The sequence below is a fragment of the Sus scrofa genome, chromosome 15, assembly GCF_054392235.1.
Source record: "Sus scrofa isolate SSC_HxYL_T2T_F1_AM1 chromosome 15, Sscrofa_HxYL_maternal_Yorkshire_Landrace_v2.0, whole genome shotgun sequence".
NCBI classification, from domain to species: domain Eukaryota; kingdom Metazoa; phylum Chordata; class Mammalia; order Artiodactyla; family Suidae; genus Sus; species Sus scrofa.
The window spans coordinates 142614765-142637039 of NC_139397.1; the positions used below are offsets into that span (position 1 = coordinate 142614765).

General features: G+C 41.3%; 1 protein-coding gene across 6 annotated transcripts in view; it reads right to left on the minus strand.

Moving 5' to 3' along the window:
- The window catches only part of IRS1 (insulin receptor substrate 1), a 66473-nt gene that overhangs the window by 38478 nt on the left and 5720 nt on the right, over positions 1 to 22275 (minus strand). For 2 of the 6 annotated variants that reach the window (XR_014828786.1, XR_001300507.3), the window contains one exon: positions 11503 to 11673. The gene's annotated coding sequence lies outside the window, so the exon portion shown is untranslated. 6 annotated transcript variants of the gene reach the window in all.

Here is a 22275-nt window from a genome sequence, read left to right on the forward strand (position 1 = left end):
TTGTAATCAATTGTGCAGAGTCAGAAAAGAGTTATGAACAAACCAAGAAGCCCAGGACAACTAAGGACACCAGCCCTTGTCCAGTCAAGGATGGACACTGGCAATGGTAGAAGAGGGACATTAAAACGAGGACAGTTCAGGTTCACCGAAGCAGTGATGGACAAGGGGAAGGAAGCTCGATCGAGATTGCCTTGAGCATCCTCAGCAAATTCAAACGTTACACCAAAGCAATGCAGGCTTTCGGCACCCCACGGAACCAGCCAGCCACATCAGTGCCTGGCCTTCCAGCCCACTAGTTCGTGGATGAAGACCTAGCTGTGTAGGACGCGTCATTCTAGGCTTCCTAAGAGTTTCACAGGAGACGTAACTTCCACTTGAAAAGAAACAGCTTATCACCGCATCATTACAATATCAAAGGAGTTTAATACAGCGATTCTTTTAGTGGGACCAGGGGAGAGCATAAGGAGGGACTGTCAATAGAAAACTTTGCATCTATGACTCTAGGAAAACGGGCACATTTTTTAAAACATTATAAGCCAAATGGAATAGTCTTCCAACTCTTCTGAGTGAACTTGAGTCACTCTGATAGCGAGCATATATTTCTCTTAGTTAAGATTCGCCATCCAGTGATTGCCTTACTATCATGTAAGACGTGTCCTTTCAAGTGGTGTAAAATAGAATATGGTTTTACTGCTCTCTGATATGAGCAGTAGAGATGCTGGGAAGTGTACTCCTCTCCCAAAAAGGAAATAGGAGATTGAAAAACGAGCACTAATGGAATTCCTGTTGTGGCTCATCGGTCTGGAACCCGACTCAAGTAACCATGAGGATGTGGGATTGATCCCTGGCCTCACTCAGTGGGTTAAGGATCCGGCGTTGCCATGAGCTGTGGTGTAGGTCACAGATGTGGTTTGGATCTGGCGTCGCTGTGGATGTAGTGTAAGCCAGCAGCTGCAGCTCCGATTTGACCCCTAGCCTGGGAACCTGCATCTGCTGTGGGTGCAGCCTCCACCCTCCCCGCAAAAAAACCCCAAAAAAAGAGTACTAATAAAGTCCTAGTGGTCATAAATGCTTTTTTAAAACTTTATGGTTAGCGTTGACTAGGTCATAGATACAGGCAGTTAATTACCAGTGTTCGTAAATTATTTTCAAGCTGTGCTAATAATCAGACACTCTATATATAAAAGAGGAAACTTCATTTAACAAGCAATCTTTTAAATCCTTTAATTAGTCTCATAAATTACAAGTTTTCCCAACATATCTTTGAAACTTTGAATGCTTCTTGTCCAATAGAGTTTTTCAAAACAATCTTCCAAAATAATAAATTAAAACTAAACTTGAGTGTGGTCCACTTAGCTTCTTTGGCACAGCCGTGATCATGATTTTGCCCACGAAACCCTCTACTCTGCTTGCTTTTTTTTCCTGAGAGTACTTACCACAATCTGAAATAACGTTATCTGTTGACTGTCTGTGTGTCCCCCTTGGATATAAACTCCTTGAAGGCAGAAACTAAGTCTTATTCCTGGGTTTATTCCCAGCACCCAAAACCATGGCTGGCATTAAAAATATGGGAGCAACAAATAAATGAACAGTTAAATCTGCCACACAGACACACAGACGGACCACATATAAATGTGAATATGATCTATGTAACCTATTTTATATGCATATAAATATAAAGTAGACAAAGCATTATACACATACACATGTAATATAGCACCGGGGAAAAGCATCCACCTAGAAATGATACACTGGGGTCCTTTGCGGACACTACCACAAACCAGCTGTATCATCTGGAGCAAGTTTATTTATCCGTATCTATAAAATGAACGTTTTATGCTTTATCGTCTTTAAGGACACTGACAGCCCTAATATTTTTCTTAATAAAGTCGAGAGACTCATACAAGGTTTTACATAATCTACATGGAAAACCAAATAGCAAAACAACTAAAATTCTAGCTCTTGACCCCTGGGTAGTTATAAATCATTAACTAATCATTGTCACTAACTACCTACAAAACTGTCATACAGTTGTACATCTCTTCCAACCTATCCCTTTGCTCTCATTTTTTCTCTATTTTCTTTTTCCTTGACCAATGGAACCAAATGCTCTGAATTTTGGAATACAAAAATTCAGTATTTTTGCACCAAACAAGCCCCTGAAATGGCTGTTCTGGATAGCTCACTAATGCTATGCACTTGAGCATGGGAAGGGCACTTTGCTGTAAACTCCTCTGTAGCCACGTGGACCCTACTGTCCTTATCCTTCCCCCAAACCTTGACAAACACAAGACCAAGAATGAGCTAAATACTCTCCTATTTACAAACAAAAAAAAACATGGTGGAGCTTCCGTTGTGGCTCAGCAGAAACAAATCTGACTAGCATCCATGAGGACGCAGGTTCAATCCCTGGCCTCGATCAGTGGGTTAAGAATCCAGTGTTGCCGGGAGCTGTGGTGTAGGTCGCAGACGTGGCTCGGATCTGACGCTGCTGTGGCTGTGGCGTCGGCTGGTGGCTGCAGCTCCGATTAGACCCCTAGCCTGGGAATCCCCATATGCCGAGGGGGCTGCCCTAAAAAGCAAAAAACAAAACAAAGAAAACAAACACGGTAATCTTTAAAATCACAACACAGCTAGTACTACCATTAATTTTCGGACAGCAAGAGGAAAAGAGCATTCTTGTAGCTAGCTTTCACTCTCCATGGCCTCTTTTCTTTAAGACTAGTAAACTGCACCATTTAGACCAACCTTCAAGAGTTAATCCAGTTCCTTCGCTAAGTAGGTGAGTCATGCTTCCTGTTCCCCATCTCACAAAGGCCACCCTTCTGCCCAGCACAGCACACAACACCAGATCTTTCTGGCAAAGGGTGCGGAGACTCAAGAGCAGAGATATTTATAAACAAGACTTTTGTGGAAGAAAACCTTCAGTGCCACCCAGTAATACTTGTATTTTCCATACTTAGTGTATAATTAAATCCATGAGAACTATAAAATGCAGGTTAACATGCCTTTTTTTTATATCTAATAAATACATTTCACTCTTTAATCCTGATTTATACCTTCAGCTTATAATTTAGCCCACGTGTAGAACTTTGGTTTTTTTTTTCCCTACATCAACCCAGTTTCTTAAGACTCTTAACAGTGCAACACACTCACACTTCATGAAACAAGTATTGGAACTAGAGAGTCAATGGCCATGCCCCCTTTTGGTCAGGTCCATCACAGTACACTCATCCAGCCAAGAAGTCCGAGGAAGCTGAGTGAGTTTGCAAAGTATGTTAATAAGGAAGCAACATAAACTAAGAGGACCCTTGAGTGAAAGGGGGCGTGGTGCCGTCTAAACTCACCACAGCAAACCCTAGGCTCGAAAGGCAACTCAAAGTTTACAACTGTACTTTTACTGGGGCCTTAGAACAACACCGTAAGGTAGATGGGGCGAATATCACTACCTCCAATTTTAAGGACCAGAAAATCAGATCAAAGAATGCTGGATCCCAGGAGGGGGCAGAAGTAGGAATAAAAGTCACATCTCCTCTCTTCTTGTCTATTCATTCTCCTCCTACCATATCATTTGACCTCTCACGTACAATGACCAGCCTGGAAAAATGATGCTGGTAAATTCACCCCAGACCCCTCAACTTGTACCCCCTACTCCCCTTTTTTTAATCCTCTTATAGGAGCTTATTACATGAAAAGAAATCAGGAAAGCAGAACTGAAACTTAAAGCTTATTCCACTGATAAGGATACTTATACAGGAAGCAATAAATTACCATTGCTTCCTGTTTTCAAGTATTCTTATCTGTAGGACACTACATTTTTTTCCACCACAGAATCTCACATTTAGGACACTTCCCGAAATAGAATCTTCTGATCTTCAGCTGTCAGCTGAAGTTGTTTCATAAATAGCCCAGCATATGTACTCCGGAGGCTTGCTAACACTCTAAATGCAAATATAGTCCAGTCACACCAATTCCTCTTAGGCTCTGGTGACAATTGAGAACGTACAAAATCCAGCAGCCCCAGAAATTCTATGGAGGAGCCCAAGAATGTCTGTAGTCAATGACCTGTAGAACTCTATTGGGACATTTCTGGAAATTTTGAAATAAAAGCCATGAGCTTTTATATATATATATATATCTCCCTACATTTAATATATGGTTCATAAAGAACCTACGATTTGTTTCAGGTCAGTTAATTTTTAAATAATTTTACAAACAGCTTTTATCCAAAGATTCATTTTGGTGAAAAGAATAAGCATAAAGAAACCCCTGGATCCTGTATTTTAAACAACTTTTCCAGAGGCTTTGCTAGTCAACAAGTACAGACAGCAAACGTGATTATAAGGGAATGAGTTTGAAAAATTGCTCATGTAACCCAAGGTTAAATACATGGAGACGCACACACATACGGAGGTATAAAAATGCCTAACTCTAATCTTTATGATCTAGTATGTCAGGAATTCTATTGCCAGAATTACACAACAAGCTGAGACCATTTCAGAGAGAAAGAGGAAAAAAAAAAAAAAATCAATGTCTGTGTTTTAAAGGGGAAAAAAAAGGGACTGCAGGGAATGGGACCATGAGGCATAAATGGCCTGGGATTTTATCATCTGTCTTTTGTGTCCTGGTAACCAAACAAAACATCTGTGCCTGTATGGCCCCCTTATCACTCCCTCCTCTAATAACCTGCCCTACACTCACCCCAGGTGGGTGAGAAGGGATTTTACCTGTGTTGATGGAAGCTTAAGAGAAGAGTCTTAAGGTTGATCTCACTTTGAATATAATAAAAAATATGGTTGAGTGTCTTTTGGGTTTCTTTGCATTAAAAAAAATTTTTTTATTATGATTGATTTACAGTGTTCCATCAATTTCTGCTGTACAGCAAAGTGACCCAGTCATATACATATGTACATTCTTTTGAGTGTTGACTCTATAAATATGCTCTTCAAGCCCCTTTAAGCCAATTGCCAAGAAGCTGCCTTTTTCACACAAAGGTGATAAACACAGATTCACACAGAGGGGCCCCTTTATGAGCCTGGGAATAATTCCGAAGTCCAGGAAGGAAACCGCTGTCCCCAGACTACAGATCCAAACAGGCAGGAGGGCCTGATCAGTTCCATATTCCCAGGGGATGCCCAGAATGGCTGATGACCAAATTCACAGGCACTTGATTAACCTGATTCTCTAAGAAACAATTATTATAAGGAAAAAAAGAGGTGGAATTTTATAAATAGCTATTGTAAGACAATATTATAAAATAATTTTTAAAAAAGACTACCAGTAGAAGGATTCAAATAACTCTGTTTAAAAAAAAAAAAAAAATCCATATAGCTAGGTCCTTGAAGGAAGAGAGCTTAAGAAGGTTCTGATCAGAGTGGCTCCAAGATGATGCAAAAATCTATGTTCTGCTGTCATGGATCAAATAAACGCTGATACAGAGAAGATTATCATGGGAAGAACTGGACAAATTAGGAAGCAAATCTCCTGGGTTGGTCTGAAACACTACTCCAGAATGTTGGCCAATTCTGGGCAGGAAAAAGATCTGGAATACTTTAGAGGTTTTGGAAAGAACCACAAAATTGTTTGAAAGTTTGAGAAATCCGAGTGATGACTAAAACCTGATGATGGTTAATATTAAGGGAAAACTGAGCGCTGACTTCACAAAGGTCTTCGAACACAGGGAGTGAAACATCCCATAAGAGGTCAGGGGGCTGGATAAACAGACTATGGTACATCCATACAGCGGAACATTACTCGGCAAAGAAGAGAAATGAACTACCAAGCCATTACAGAAAGGGCTTGGATGAATCTTAAGAGCAGACTTCTCAGTAAAAGAAGCCAGTCTGAGAAACGGATGGACTGTGTGAGTCCAATCATAGAACATTCTGGAAAAGGCAAAACCCCGACAGAGATGATAAACAGAGCAGTGGTTTATCCCCAGAGGTTGGGGAGAGGGAGGAGGTTTGAATAGGGAAGTACAGGAAATTGTTAAGGGAGTGAAACTATTTACATGATATTATAATGGTAAATAAGACCATAAGGGTTTGTCAAAACTTAAAACTTTATGGCAAAAATAGTAAACCTTAAGTGTATGAAAAAACATTTTTTTTTCCCCACAGGTAGACTGCAGAATGTAACTGAAGCATCTAAATGTTTATAGATGTGTATGTACATAGATTAGTACACACACAGGTAGGCCTTGCTCTGGCAACTCAGAGGGCAAAGGAGAGCAAAAACTACATCTAGCGCCCAGATCTTGGTTTCTGATTCTCCAATAAAAGGAACCAGGGCTCCTTGGAGGAATGGATGATTCTAAGACTGGGGGAGGAAATAAAATAAGATGATCATGGGAGTTCCCGTCGTGGCTCAGCAGTTACCCAACCCGACTAGGATCCAAGAGGATGTGGGTTCAATCCCTGGCCTTGGTGAGTTAAGGATCAAGGGTTGCTGTGAGCTGTGGTGTAGGTCACGGACTCGGCTCAGATCTGGCCTTGCTGTGGCTGTGGCTGTGGCTGTGGCGTAGGCCAGCAGCTGTAGCTCCGATTGGACCCCTAGCCTGGGAACCTCCATATGCCTCAGGGGCAACCCTAAAAAGCAAATAAATAAATAAATAAATAAGATGGTCACGGAATATCTCATAATAACAGAAAGTAAGGAAATGCATTTTAAAAACAGTACTGAGTTTAAAATGAATGATAAAACAAGTTTAGGTAATTATGAAAATATTCATGAATTCTGCTCTCTAAATGGTTTCCAAACACCTGCAAATTGTCTGGCCACTTTGAAGAACCACCAATTTTAGTTGATGAATTATTGATTTGTTTAATAGAAAAGCTGGATGATGCAAATTTTCTTTTAGAGGCAACGAACTCCACAATTAAATTTCAGCAAATGAATACATATTATATTTGAAACTCAGAAAGTCATATTCGGTTTCATGAGAACTGTGTGATCACTTAAGAAACACTTTACATTTATGGCTATTTTTTTCCCAAGAATTTCTGTTTAAATTCATTTCCAGTTTTACTTCCTCTTTTAGCAAACTCATTAATAACAGTACCAAGGTTGGTTACGATTTCCTGTTTCATCTTCTGCGCATTTAAATGTATTCATTGTGTTTTATTTTTCATTTGTTTTTAGAACCTTACTGTACCTTAAAGGAGTTTTTTTTTTAACTACGTAAATTTAAATCTTCTGACAAAAATATCATTTATATCTTCAACTTAAAAAAAAAAAAAAAAAAGAGGCCATCACTTGTCACCACTACTAAAATCAGAATGAGGGGAATAATCTCATATTTCCACTAGAACCACTAGAAAAACTTAACCTCAAAATGGTAGGATTTAATTTTTTGCTGTATGGATACAACAGGAACATACCTGCAGATTCGTATTAGTAAATTACACAGTAATATCAAAATAAAAGCATTTTTTTAAAAGAGTAGTTCCAAAACGTAAGGTTACAAAGGGGACAAGTGGGAGTCCGGGGGGGATAGACTGAGGGTTTGGGATTGGCATATGCACACTAAGGTATATGGCATAATTGGCCAACAGGGACTGCTGTATAGCACAGAGAACTCTGCCCAGTATTCTCTGATCATCTGTGTGGGAAAAGAATCTGAAAGAGAATGGATGCATTTACATGCACAACTGAAACACTTTGTTGTACAGCAGAAATTAACACAACATTGTAATTAAGTGATACTTAATAAAACTTAAAAAAATATAAAGAGTCGTTTAAGACATTGGTTTTTCTCCCAAACATTTTGGATAAATGTAGAGAAGAGTAAACATATTACATGTTTCCGAGAGAATTTTCAAACAAAACTTCAAAAAATGACCCATCACCCGTTTTGCCTAACAGTCTTCGAAAGAAACTTCTTAACACCCAGGGACCACCACTCCCATCCAATACCACACCCCATCGCTACGGTTCATATGCCAACACACACATGTGGCCCAACACGCAGTGGGGGCCACACTTGTCTGTGTCTTTTCTAGGGCCTCCGGGAGACAGCACATACTCCGCTCACCCTTTCCCTAGGTGTGATCTGTTCCAGATCTTGCCTTTTACATCAGGCCACCTCTCCAAAGCAACACACTTCAATTTCAAGTCTTTCTTCTTTCTGTGTACTATCCTGCCTTATGACATCAGAAAAATCTGACTTCGCTTCCTTTGTGAGTCACAAGGTAACCTTAACATGACGAAAAAGCCACAAGGAGGACATATAATGTACTCACATCCGGGCAAAAGGACGTGATGAAAAAGGGAAAAGTACATGAACCAATCACTGTCAAGCCCTCCGGTCCACGAAAGAAAGAGGCCAGCAGTCCTTGTCCCTGCCCTCAGGGGTCTTAGTTGTCCCCAGAGGAAACTGATCCTTTAGAGCCTCTCCCTTAACCAGTCCTCAAGGGAAAAAAGCTCTCTGCAGGCCTGCGTTTTCATCTGTTTTCTTTACCACTGTAACTCAAGCACTTAGGGATATGCCAGGCATTCAATAGAAACGAACTCCTTATTGGATTAATTAACCAGAACATTCTCTAGTGTCTGGTCTGCACATATTTGAATCTTTGGCGATTCCCCACAACTATCTTCAAGACCAGTTATGATTTCTTCAAATTTCCAGGTTCAGTCATTACAACAGCCTAATTATGGAATGAAGGGACATGTTTAAGACCAGAAGGACCCACCAAGTGTCAGACCGTGGTGATGTAGCTAAGAAAAGCTCTGTGTCCACCTGAATAGAAGATGATTCTGCTCTACAGATAAATGAGGTGTTGGCACATTTCCCATACTGTGGTTTAAAAACATATGGCCCCGCGTTTACTCATTCAGTATCTACAACAAATACTGTCTACTGAATGCCAGACGCATTGCACTAAGCATCTGAACCTGCTCCACCTCCCTGGCAGAGAGAAAAATAGCCTCGCTCAATACCAGACACACACCCGCTGGAAACGCTTTCAAGTTTCAGAAAGCAGCATAAATGCCAAGTGACTGTACAGGACCAAGAACACTGGAGTCCTATTTAAAATAAAAGAGAACGCATTGATGTTGCGGATTTTGGGGAGTTGTGGGGTTTTCCGTTAAAGGACAATAAGTGTTTTGCTACAATGCTAAGTTTTAGCTTAATACTTAACATGTCAAGCAATTTTAAAAAGAATTGCTATAGCAGCTGATAAACTAGGTTTTAGAATGCGCATTCTATTCCTTTGGTCATCAAACCAGCCCAGCCTCCATCAGGGGCAGAAAGAGAATGCAGGGGAAACATCTCTTTTCTTGACAAGGAGGCTCAAATACCCAGACCAAGGTAACTTTTTTAGCATGAGTCCTAACAAGTACCACACTGGCAAAAGGGACTCATCTAAATTTAATTTCTTTCCCCAGCCCTTACCCGTATTTCAGTAGCAGGGCTAATTAGCCACAATATACTCAAGAGGAAGAAAAAAAAAATGAGCATAGGGACAAATTAGAAGGGGACTCTATGAATCATATACTTAATAACTGGCCTCTTTTTAAAAATAGAGGTAACTATGATACAATAATTATTTTTCAAATAATTGTCTTCTGGCTTTTGATATCTTTAAACTTCAGTGAAAACGTTATGCTCTGACCTAGATCAGTAGGCTACAATTAACATCAGAAGAACTCTATTAGTAGAATAAAAGTTGATGAACTACTGTTGGAAGCAGAGAAATAAATCTTGTCAAAACAGAGCAGAGTTTCTGTCAATCTTTAAAATAATTGTTTGGGGGAACAGAGGAAATATCCATGGATTTCAGACACAGTCATGATGCAGCTGTAATTAATTTTCCCCGAGTTTTCATATCCAGTCATATCAGATTGCAAAGACTCCTGTAATTTTGTTTGACCATTTTTAATATCTTGTTAAATCCGAATTTGATTTTTTTCAAAAATATTTGGCAAATGAAACAGTTTGAGGTCTTCAAAATATATCCACCATATAGTTTTTGTTTGGGATTTTTCTAAAGCCATTCTTTCCCTTGATTCAATACCTCTCTCCTGAACTGTGGATAAACAAATGTTTAATTTGGAAGGTATCTCCATAGATATTGGAGTGATAAAACCATTGGCGAGACTACTCTCAAATAGGAAAAGTAGCATGAAACTAGTCATTAGAGTCGGGACAGGGGTTTCTGCCATCTCGCAGGAAGGGGTGAACTTTCTGAAAGAAAAGAGAAAGAGTGCTAGGTACCCTGGAACCCAGCAAATCAAATACTTAAAATGGTCCCTTTGATCATTTGAACGTATTGGTTTCACACGATAAATACAATTTTCCAAAAGGTAGAAATCCATTCTGAACTCTTCAGCGCTAAGAATTCTTTCCTTATGTCCCTAAATACCTGCTGCCACTCTTTTTAAAAATAATATAGAATAACATTCATTGACAATTCACCTAAAAGTAGCTCATGAATTAGATAGAAGTGGGTGGCCTGGGTTTTTGCTGAGGGTTTGATTATGCAAGGATGCTTTTCAAGAGCCCATCTAAAACGGCCTGGTGGGATGCAGGCTCTGAAGGCACAATAACATTCCTCCAGCCTTTTAACTGGAGGCTAAAAGCACCAGCCATTCATTTTTTCATCTTGAGACACATTCCTCGCCCAGTGCAAAGGCCTGAGAAACAGCAAAGCCTGCACACTCTCAGAAGGTGATCCTTTGCAGGGACTTGCGAGGGACCAAAGGTTTAAGGCTGCAAAATATCTTTAAAGACATAGATTTAGGACTATAACCCACTTCATCAGACTGTGGTTTCCACCCCCTAACCTGCCGCCCCAATTCCCCAGCCCCCAGCCCCACCCCCTACTCCGTAAAGTTTCCGCAAAAGGGAAAATTTTAATTATAACCCCAAAGACGTCCAGGGTATCCTACTCATGGAAGTAAAATATTTTCAGAAGTTAAGTCATTACTCATTCTTTTAAAAATCGAATGTTTATAGTCCTTAATCTAACCATAGGGATGGGATCAACTTTGAAAGGAAGTTATTGTTTAGCTGTGGTTTAAAGAGTGCACTGGAATTGGGGAGGGGGGCAGAAAGGGCTGTCAAAGGAGGAGATGGGGGTGGGTGGGAGCGGCCAAGACTAGGCTGTAAATACACCACTGGGCTAAGGCCTCAAAACATGTGAGGGATCTCCTCCCCCACCCCCCACCATGACACACTTTAGACAATGTCCCATTTGGTTTTGTTCTAACCTCAGAAACATTTAAGGCATTGGAGATTCTGGGAAAAAAAACAAAACAAACAAACAAAAAAAAAACAGTGTAAATACTGCCTGGGAGAAGATCTGGGGGCAAAGAATTAAAAGCACCACCTTGGCTCTGAGGGGAATGTTGCCAACCTCTGGGTTTGGGTTTGCTTTCCAATAACTGGGCAGCTCTGCAGTACCCAGATCTGGATTTGTGCTCAGGTAGGAAAACCTCCCTCAACCCATTTGAAAGGTTCTGCTCCGTTTCAGTCATTGCTCTCCATCTCTCCGCACTCACGGTTAAGTTCTCATCTGGCCCAGCTTCCTGTGTCCATGGGTAAAGGGGCAGAGAGAGGGAGGATCACTGAAAATGCCTCATGTGCTCTGGTTCTGGCTGCCTTTCTAGGGCATTTCGTCTCCAGTCCTCTGCGAGCCGCATGGGGACTCTTAGCAAGTGTCATCCTCTAGTCTAGGAAAAGAGCAGGCATACTGTCACCGACCACTGACAGCACAGAGAATACAGACAACAACAGCCTCTGGTAATAGAAACCCCAGTATATTCCCTTTTCACCTTTTTCTCAGAGGTGGACTTGCAGTTTTCACTCATCCAGCAAGGCGCATTCTCATCCCCCAACCTGGATCTGCACCTGCCCCATCTGGACATGCGGGATAGAAACACGTGTTTCCCCATCACAAACCGGTCCCTGCCCCCACATTGAAAGGGGTCCTCCACTGTCTACCCCCTGACCCGCTGCTCCTTTCATCACACCACACCTCCGTGTTCACTTCTTTGTTCTCTGCCTCCTATGAAAGCTCCAGGACAGGGAACTGTCTACCTCCGTCTTCAATGCCTGGCTCAGAGCACAAAACCAATAAAGATTTACTGAGAGGAGTACCCTGGTCGCCTAGCAGTTAAAGATCTGGCATTGTCCCTGCTGTGGCTTGGGTTTGATCCCTGGCCTGGGAACTTCTACATGCTGCAGGTGTGGCCAAAAAAAATTTGTTTTTAAAGGATTTAATGAGAAGTTCCCATCGTGGCTCAGCAGTTAACGAATCCAACAAGCATCCATGAGGATTCAGGTTTGAGCCCAAGCCTCGCTCAGTGGATTAAGGATCCAGCATTGCCATGAGCTGTGGTGTAGGTCGCAGACGCAGCTTGAGTCCCGTGTTGCTGTGGCTGTGGTGTAGGCCAGCAGCTACAGCTCCTATTTGATTCCTAGCCTGGGAACTTCCATATGCCTTGAGTGAGGCCCTAAAAAGACCAAAAAATAAAAATTAAAAAAAAAAGATTTAATGAGAGAACATAAACTTTCATGTTTTTCAAAGAAAAAGAGGAAAAAAGTGATACCACCTGAATATGAAGGAAACTCTGATATTTGGCCCCAAACTGAGAATGTTCATTATAAACATGGTGAATAATTGTATTCTAAGTGTTTGACATGCAACTGATAAATCTTTGGTAATGATGACATTAATAAATGCATTTATGTCCTGCATGGAGCAGAAAAAATGGTTTCTCCCATCAAAAAGTATTATCTATATTTCTACCCCTTGAAACTGGGCATGACTTTGTGACTTGCTTTGGGCAAAGGCACAGTGGCAAATGTGAATCATGCAAGCAGTGGCTTGAGAAGTGCCTGGGCACGCTTGCCCTCCCTTGCTGCTGGGAACTCATCCAATGCCAGGTGAAGCTCGGGTTAGCCTACAGGGGACATGTGGTACAGGCGGTCACAATCACCAATGGACAGCCAGCATCACCCATCAGACAAGTGAGGGGAGCCATCCTAGACCAACCAGCCCCCAGCCGACCCTCCAGCCACTGCAACCACGGGACCTCACCCACGAAAGACAAGCAGAACCCAGCCCAAACCACCAACCCCCAGAATTTTCATCTGACAAATGGCTGATAATTTAAGGCAATCAGTTTTGAAGCGGTTTCTGTTAAACATCAAAGCGAAAGGATGCATACTGCAAAGAAACGAAATAGCTTCATGTTCTAATTAAAGCATTAGTTCTTTTGAACTCTCGAAACTATGAGACTTTGGTGTCCATGAAAGTCTTCACAAAGATCCTTAACCTTTATACTTAATCCTACTACACTATATTAAGAACTAGTTATTCATTCAGTCTTGGAGGGAGTGAGGGGGTTGGGTGCCGAATGCCTGAGTATTACCATGAACGTGAACTGGAGAGGTAAAGTAATAAAAATTAAAAATGGTTGGTGTTTGAAAACTGAGACACCTTTCCATTCTCAATCAATTAGCACAAGCACATCAAAATGAGAAAAGGTGGTCCTTTCTCGACTAATGCATTTCCTCCTTCCTGGGTTATGTAACATTTTGTATCCTGAGGATTCCAAAGAGGCATGGAAAAACAACGAATACTTTTCTTTTTCCCTTTAACAAAAACAAAGCAGTGAGTCTATTGTAACAGGTCTGCTGGCTTCCTTTACTGCAGAAATGTGGGATCGGAGCGTGTTCTTCCGTGGAAGACTCTGGGCGCTTGAGCATTTAACCAAATTTCTATTACTAAGCTTCAAAATTTATGAGCAGCTCATCTCTGGAAAGATAAACAAAAAAACCAGCGTTGGTGGTGGCCTCCGAGAAGAGAAGCTGGGGAACAGGGGTGGGAGGAAGCCTTCATTTTCACTCTATACCTTGGGGAAAAATTTTTAACCACTTGAAACTTACAGCACATGCATGCACTGCCTAGACTAAAATACGTAAGGAAAAAAATCATAGTGTGAATAGGTTCGGCAAACAATCAGAAGACTTGGTCTTTTTAAGAAAGGCTTGTTTCTGGAAGAAACAACTATAAACTTAAAAACAAGTATGACCACACCATCAAGAGAGAAAGAGAGAGAGGGAGAGGGAGGGAGAAAGAGAATGTGTGCAAGCTTAAAAAAGAGAAAAGACAAAATCTCAAAGGAGAGTATATTTCCCGCCAGAAGCAAGCAGAGGAACCAGAGGTCAGAAGGTTAGAGGTTTTCACTGCTAAAAATAAAAACCACTCACCCAAAGGGGAAGACTGGGAAGCCCTTGAATAGAGAGGTTCTAATGCCAGAAGAAAAGATTTTACAGTTTCTTTCGCAGCCCTCATCTTTACCCCGAGTTTCCTGACACTGCCCAACTCCAAACAAGCACTCACTGAACTCCTACTCGTTTAACACCTGGACCCCTCTCCTGGATGCTTCACTTAGGCCAAAGACATCTTTTTCTTGCTTCTGGCAAAGGTTATGTTTGCTAGCTGAGTATCTGAAAAATGGAACATTCTTCCAAAGGAGAGTTCTGACAGTGTCATAAACTATTTAAGTATGCTGGTGTAATTGTAAGGCAGGAAGCCATGCTGAGAATGATGAAGAAAAGCACAAAACTGGCAGCACTATTTGCAAGAGCCAAGACATGGAAGCAACCTAAAGGTCCATCAACAGGAGAAGGGATACAGATGTGGTACATATATACAATGGAATACTACTCAGACATAAAAAAGACCAAAATCATGCCATTGGCAGCAACATGAATGGTCCCTAGAAATGATGAATAATAAGTGAGGTCAGAGAAAGACAAATATCCTATAAGATCTCCAATAAGTGGAAATGAATAAAAAATGAAACAAAAGAAGTTAGTCGCAAAACAGAAACAGACTCAGTTTTCTACACCAAACTGGTGGTTACCGAAAGAGAAATGCAGTGGCAGGGGATAATCGGGAGGTTGAGATGAACATACTCACACTACCATGTATAAAACAGATAACCAGCAAGGACCTACTGCAGCGCACAGGGAAATCTACTCAAGGCCGCATCATAGCCTATATGGGAAAAGACTCTGAAAAGCAATGCAGAAATGTGTACACATAACTGATTTACTTTTTTAGTTGACCGAAACCAACACAACATTGTAAGTCAACTCTACTCCCATAAAAATTTTTTAAATTATTTTTAAAAAAGGAAAAGCTCAGAACTTTAAAGTCAATGGGCACCTTGGCCCCATGAGTGTATGAAAAATGCTGACTTTCATGGACCGCGCCTCCTGAATCTGGATTTTTTTTTTTCTTCCCAGAGGAGTTGGCCCATAAGAAACTGGGTAACGACTTGAATGAACTCTCCTCACTCCCATTTTTGTCTCCATCCTCATTCTCTTAACAAAATATGTGCTATTTGGAATACAGCAGGTGCTCAATGGTGTTTACTGAGGCAAAAGAGGGAGGGGCGCCAGCAAGAAATGACAGTTTAGAGCCTGTCTGGCCAAAGGCCAATCAATTGGGGTTCAGTGGTGGGTGACTCCATCACTGTGCTGGAGACAGAACGTTCTTCTGATTATTCCCACAATCCCTAGAATTCAAGGGTAAGTATGAATATTTCTCATTTCCCACAGAGTCCTTTTAACAGTTTTAAGAACAGGTAAATCATCACTGGAGACTACAGAATAACAGTTAAATACACAGTAATTACTGAATAATTCAGACCTTAGGAGTTCCCTTGTGGCACAGTGGATTAAGGATCTGGCATTGTCACTGCAGTGGCTCAGGTCACTGCTGTGGTGGAGATTCCATCCCTGGCCCTGGAACATCCACAGGCCACAGACACAGCCAAATAATAACAACAGTAATAATAATAATAATTCAGATGTTCAACTGCTATGTCTTTAGCAAAAGCCTTCTTTTAAAAAAATGTTGCCCGTTTCATTGAGAGCATAACCTTCCTAAAAGTAAGAATCATGGCTTTCTGTGCAAAATATATTGTGTTTGCCACACTACATATATTTTAAGGCAAAAAAAAAAAAAAGACGCAGAAAGAATGCCTCTTTGATCATTTTAACAAACATAACACAACTGTCCATTTCTCAAGATTGATACTGTTCAGCAACGTGACTTCAGTTATCTCAGAGATTAGAGAACTTGAATCAAAGATAGGAAAAAAAGGGGGGGTTATCAAAGTCTTTTTTTCTTTACTACAACTTTGGTTACGCCGGCACCTTCTTCAGCCCAACCAACTGGCATCCAGCGTACATGCATTTGGCTCTAACAAGGCCAAGCGTAGATGGCCAGTGTGACACAGGGTGGGAAACGACAACAAAAAACATGCAATGGCAACGAAAGACAATGAAGGCAACTCAGTTTACCCAGTAAGACGTTCAAGGACGGGCAATAAAACCACAAAAATCTCTTCTCTGCTTGAAGGTAGATACCATTAAAATCATAGTCTGAGCCCCAGAGTGAATGCCACTGCCATCATGAATGAAAATGCAGAAGGAAGGTTGAAAAAGAGAAGCAGGCTTTTTTCCATAAAGGCATCGTTTCTGAGCACTCGATTATGCAAAGATGACTGACTCATTGAAGAAACACAAATAACATGTATCCAACCAAATGTATTTTAACAAATAGATTATAGTCGAGCCTGCAGCAAGATGATTAAAACGGTGGAAATGTTCCTTTTCCCATAGATGACAGCTCCTTACGCTCATCTAATCTAGCTTCCCCCTCTTCCCGTAAGAATGGGAAAGAGACTACCATTTCCCACGGTCAAAGATAAGAATAGAACCCTAAAGATGATATGTGCTAGTCTATCATTTTAAAAAGCTGTACAACAACTTTTTTTTTTAGCAGTGTTTCACAATAGTTGGAAATTAGTATACGTATCCCACACTAATATTAAAATATAATTCTGTTAACTTAAAATTCAATGCGATCACAACTTCTGAGCATGTTTCAATAACATTTTAAAAAGAACCTGGAAAAGTCTGCCCCACAGCTATGGCCTCGGAAGGTAATGAAATAACAAATCAATTACATAATTGTAAATGCAGTAGAGTGCTTTCTTAAACACAAGAAGAGTATTCATATGAAAAAAAGTTACAGACTCTTTAGTGAGAAACTGACTCTAAACTGAATTCACAAGAAACTATTTTCCTTGAATACAATTCCCAGTAACTCTGCCACATGAGGAAATAATTGAGGAAATGGTTTTCTTTAAAACAAAGCAAAACAAAACCTTAAAATGGTGAAGTGTTCCGTTATGCTAAAATGACCAACCCACCAAAATGAAAGGAACCATTTACATGCTCTACAGCTAAGAAATATATCTGATAATAGCAGGAGGTTTGGAAAAGCATTAGGTCAATGAAGGTTTGAATGAAAGAGTCAATAGAGGAGTCTAATGACTTATGAAATCACATGGAGGTGCCCAAGGGCACTGGCAACTGAACAGCCAGGATTACACTAGGTCAGCAAAGCATTGTACAGCTCAACCAATCAATCAAAACATCCTGAAACACAAAAGAGCTGGACAACGTTGAATGCACCAGCAAGAGAAGTTTTGAGCTTTTCCACACACCTAAGAGAGAAAAATAAAACCAAACCAACAATTATGGAAGGTTTCCCATAGTTCCCTATTGCCTCTCAGATTTCCTCTCCATTCATACAAGTGGATACCTCACTGAAGGATTCCAGTGGCACAAATGAGAAACATTATCCATTAACAGACCACCAGCGCAAGAAGGGGTGATTCCCCACAGAGAATAAACAGAATAATGTCATAAACATAGACTGGTTAAAGCTTGACCTATACAGTCAGGTGGGGAGGGATGAGGCCAATAGTTGACCTTAGGGTGAAGGAACCAGCAGGTAACTTGCATCCTTACACAAATTTTACTTCTTAAAAGGGAGGAGGGAGAGGAACAGACTCCAATCTAGAGAAAGTTCCAAAAACTTAAAATTAGTAGAGTCAGGAAGGTTTATCTTAAGGTCTGTTAGAACCTGAAAATACTCCCTCCAAATAAGAAAGGTTAAAATTGGTCCTGAATCAAACCATGAAGAGTGATCCAAAAGCTAGAACGGGACAGATCAGAATATTCTAACACACTTCCTTACAGCCCCACCAATAGCTGCTTCAGAAAGAATCCTCATTTCAACTGACCCATTAAAGAATATCAGTCATTTTCTCCAAAATATCCCTATGTTTAGACTTACAAAGGAGGTTAGAGTAATTTAGAACAAAATCCTCAAGTTACTGATGAGGAAATAGGTCCAGAGAAATTAAGTGACTTTCTCAAGGTCATTTAGCTTACAAAGGGCACACAGGCTGTGTTACAACCCAAGATCTCTGGCTCCCAGGAGCTGCTTTTTCCATTGTATCATTCAAGATAGCTTTAAACTATTTTCCGGAAATTTTGATAAACAAACAAACAAACAAACAAAAAGGAGGGGGACGGGAAGTATGCCCTTTTGGATTCCAAGTCTCTTACTCTAAAACAATTCTAGAGATGGTATTTATTTGGGGGGCATCAGATAGATGACTACAACATGAGAGCTTTACGGATTTAGTTTTTAATATAAAAAGTTACCTAAACAAACGGCAGAATTAAGAAGATTGTTTAACACTCAAAGTTTTTGGAACAATGGAGAAGCTCACTCCCACCTGTTCAGAAGCAGTCTTGGGGTATAGAATTACTCAGGGGCTGTTTTTCTTCCTTACATTTTCACCTGTGATGTTTCAATCAACACCTAAGGAAAAAGGCTGCCTTTGGGGCTTATTCAGTGATTGCAACAGGGATCACTGGCTGGTGAGAAATGCTTATTTGAGAGGAATCAAGAGAAGAAAACACTTCCATAGTATTTCTTTGTTATTTTCCTTCTTTATTTTAGAAAGGACAGATTTGAACAAATTTCCAATCTCATTTGGTATCACATCTCACAAAAGTTTGGTTACAGGAGGGAGCCCAACATAAATCTACCAAGCTTTCACAACCAGTTCCCCCTGCTGCCCTGATGATCTGTCACTTGGGCTGTCACTGGTCAAAAAACAAATCCGGTTTTGAGAATCAAGCAGCATCACCTCCAAGCTCAGTAAGGAACCCAACCCAAGCCCTTGTAAGAATCTAAATTCTCACGGTTTGCAAGCTATTTCAGACGTGAGCTCCCCTGGGCCCAGGATGGCCAGTTTTTGTTGGTTTTATCCAGCTTCGTGCTTTGCAAACTGCAAACACCGAATAAAGTGCAGACCCTGACGCAATTTCAAGCCAAATAATGTGTTCCGAATGACCCCCATAAGATGCCAGCCACAGCACTTCTATTTCCTACTTCTTTTTTCCTCTCCTCCCTCCCAATAGTAAGGGATGTAAATGTAAAAATCTTGAGCCAACCCAATCAATCCCACAACCACGTGCCCTAGGCTCCCTCCAGCTTGCAGATTTCAAGACAGGAAGGTGAAGGAACAGGAACGTGGCTAGTAGTAAACCGTAGTAAACAGAGGAGGGAAACAAAATGGGGAACGTCACATGGTCACGGCCTGGATTTTTCTCAATTAAATATAAGAGGAAGTGTGTGTTTCCGGCCTCTGTCAGTGGGCTGGTTGGACTTTCTCATTCTTAGGATTCTGGTCTACATGCACGAATAAGGCTGAGTGCATAACATCCCCTGGAAGAGGGGTGGAGAGGACGCGTACTTGGCTCAATTCTGCGGGATCAAGAGGGAAGGGGCGGAGGGAAAGAGGTGGGTGACTCCCGGACGCCTGGCCCGAAGCCACCACCCGACCCTGTACCGAGGCCCCCACCCGACCCCCGCCCCAGGCCCCGCCCCACCCTCACTGCAGCTTGGCCTACACTCGCGCTGATTGGCTCCGGCGGGAGCCAATCAGCGCCTGACTGCCCCGCCCGCTCAGGGCCAGTCTCTGCACCACTCTGGGCCAGGGTTCACCCGCCCCGCCACCTCCCACCACGCACCCTGGAGGGGACCCGGCCGGGCCTGCGCCCCCCAAGAGACCAGAGGTGGGCGGGGGGGGCCTAGTTTTCCTAGGGTGGTCTCTGCCTCCCTGCAGGTTTCCCAACCCCGGGCCAAAGGGAGCTTGGAGAAGGGCAAGGGAGCCAAGCTCCAAACAGATAGGAGGAATGCAGGAAGCAGACGTGACCCGGGAAACGGGAAAGTGCCAGAGCCTAGAGAGTTTGCGCCAGACAAAAAGGCCACACAGCGAGGGGACAGGAGGGAGGGAGAGATGGGAGGTACTGGTGGAGGTAGGGATCCTTGAAATCACAACTAGGAAATTGAGTGAAAGGAAGAAAAATAGAAAATGGCTCATTTTTTAAGGGGACAAAGCAAAATTGCCCCCCCCCAAAAAAAAAGGAACCTAAAAGCGATGTGTCCTTGTCAACGCATGCTCTGTCTGCCCAGCTGCAGTTTCAAAACTAAAAACAAATTTGACGTAAGCGGTGGTTGAAGATAACTGGGCTGCTATGCCCTTTTTGCCCTCCTTTTTGGGCTCTCAGTTTACTCTCTGCAGAGCGCAGGCCACAACTACTGTGAAATTCTGAAGTGGAACCAATAAAGGAAAAAAAAAAAATAGCCAATGCCAGGAACATGAAAGGAGGTGGGAAACAAGGGGAGTAGGAGAGGAGGGTCCTGAAAACAATCTAGCAGGTCTGAACCCAGAGGAGACACAGATGGACAAGAGAAGAGAAACAGAAAAGGTGGTTGGACAGGAGGTGAATTCAAGGACAACCAACAGCCCTGAGCACCTGCACCAAATGCCTCAGGAATGCTTTCCTGTAACAGAAAGAAATACTGAGCAGGCAGAGATGTTTAGAATGAAGAGTTAGGAGAAAGAGCACACATCTCCCAGCCCCTCATTCTCTCTTTTGTTTCAGGTTTTACCTGAAAAATAGGAAGGAGAAGCAAAGCTAGCAATTGCTAAGGAGTTAGGAAAACAGTGTTTTCATAAACTAACATACCATTCCCAGGCAAAGTGGTGTGTCACAGGCAGGTTTGATTTCTTTATGTGTCCGATGATAATTGACTATCAAATCCCATCTTGAAACTCCAACAGGGCAAAGACAAACAAGCAGAATTCAGGATGTACATGTGCCCAAGTAGCATTTGGTACCTCATTTAAAACACACACACACACACACACACACCCTCATCTCTCTCAATTAACATCTTAGAAATATACACTGTAGAATTTTTCTGGTATGGCACTGCCAAAGCATGGTCTACTGCCACTCCAAGATTACTAAGGATATGATTATATGGTTGTTCCAGAATATTATATTTTCCCTCAGAAAGCTAAGAATAGAAGATTGTTTTGTTTTGGTTGGTTGGTTTTAATGTATCCTCCATATAAGGAGGATTTTATTTTAAAGCCCTTTTGAAAAACGATAATGTTATTTGGCCATCAGTTTCCTTCAGAGCAAGTATTATTTACTCTATAAAAAGAAACCTGCTCCAATCAAGAAAACAGGTGAGAAAAACTCGTTTCTTAGCCTCTCCTTTCATCTCCTTTCAAGCCATAATCTTAGTTCTGCTGGGTTTTTTCTCTTCAAATTCCCATTCCTTTATAAATGAAACACTTTGCAACACAGTTAAAGTCTTAGAGGGATTCACATTCCCAAAAACATCATTTGAAATAACCAAAATGTTTACTGCTGATGTACACAGTTAAATCTCTCTGTCTAGAGAATGCATCATGAAAATAAATCTCAAATAGTGATCAAATAAATGCTTTGTATAATATATCATATCACCTAAAATCTTAGTTTGTAGGTATATTTATACCCTGTTCTATAAGACAGAACCTGATCTAGGTCAAATATTAGAAACTGTTAGAATCAAGGAGACTATCTATGATCACATAATAAAGAAAAACCTATCAATAGGAATCCAATACACACATGAATTTCTTATGAATGGACACATATTAAGAAGAATGATGTTTTTAAAAGCTCATTCAGTGAAACATGTATAAAAAGACTATCACAAGATAATCAGTTTGTCAGAATAAAGTGTTTCCAAATGCTGGAAACTTCTGCATTGCCAACTCATCACACTGTTTGCAAACTGTACTCTCTTCTTCCCACAATTATGACCACCAGAAAATAAGTGCAACCGAATGAAGGGCAGGCTAATTTCCTATTACAAATGTTTTTCATTTTCAATACAGCCTTAGCCACAGAAGACCTGAAGCCAACTTTCAACCTTTACTGGGGTATCTACTCTTGAACTTACAGGTAAACAATAAATATCCTAAAAATAAAGAGTCCGAGGTTTAGCGCTTAGGTTCAATGAAGAAAACCAAGCCCTTCCA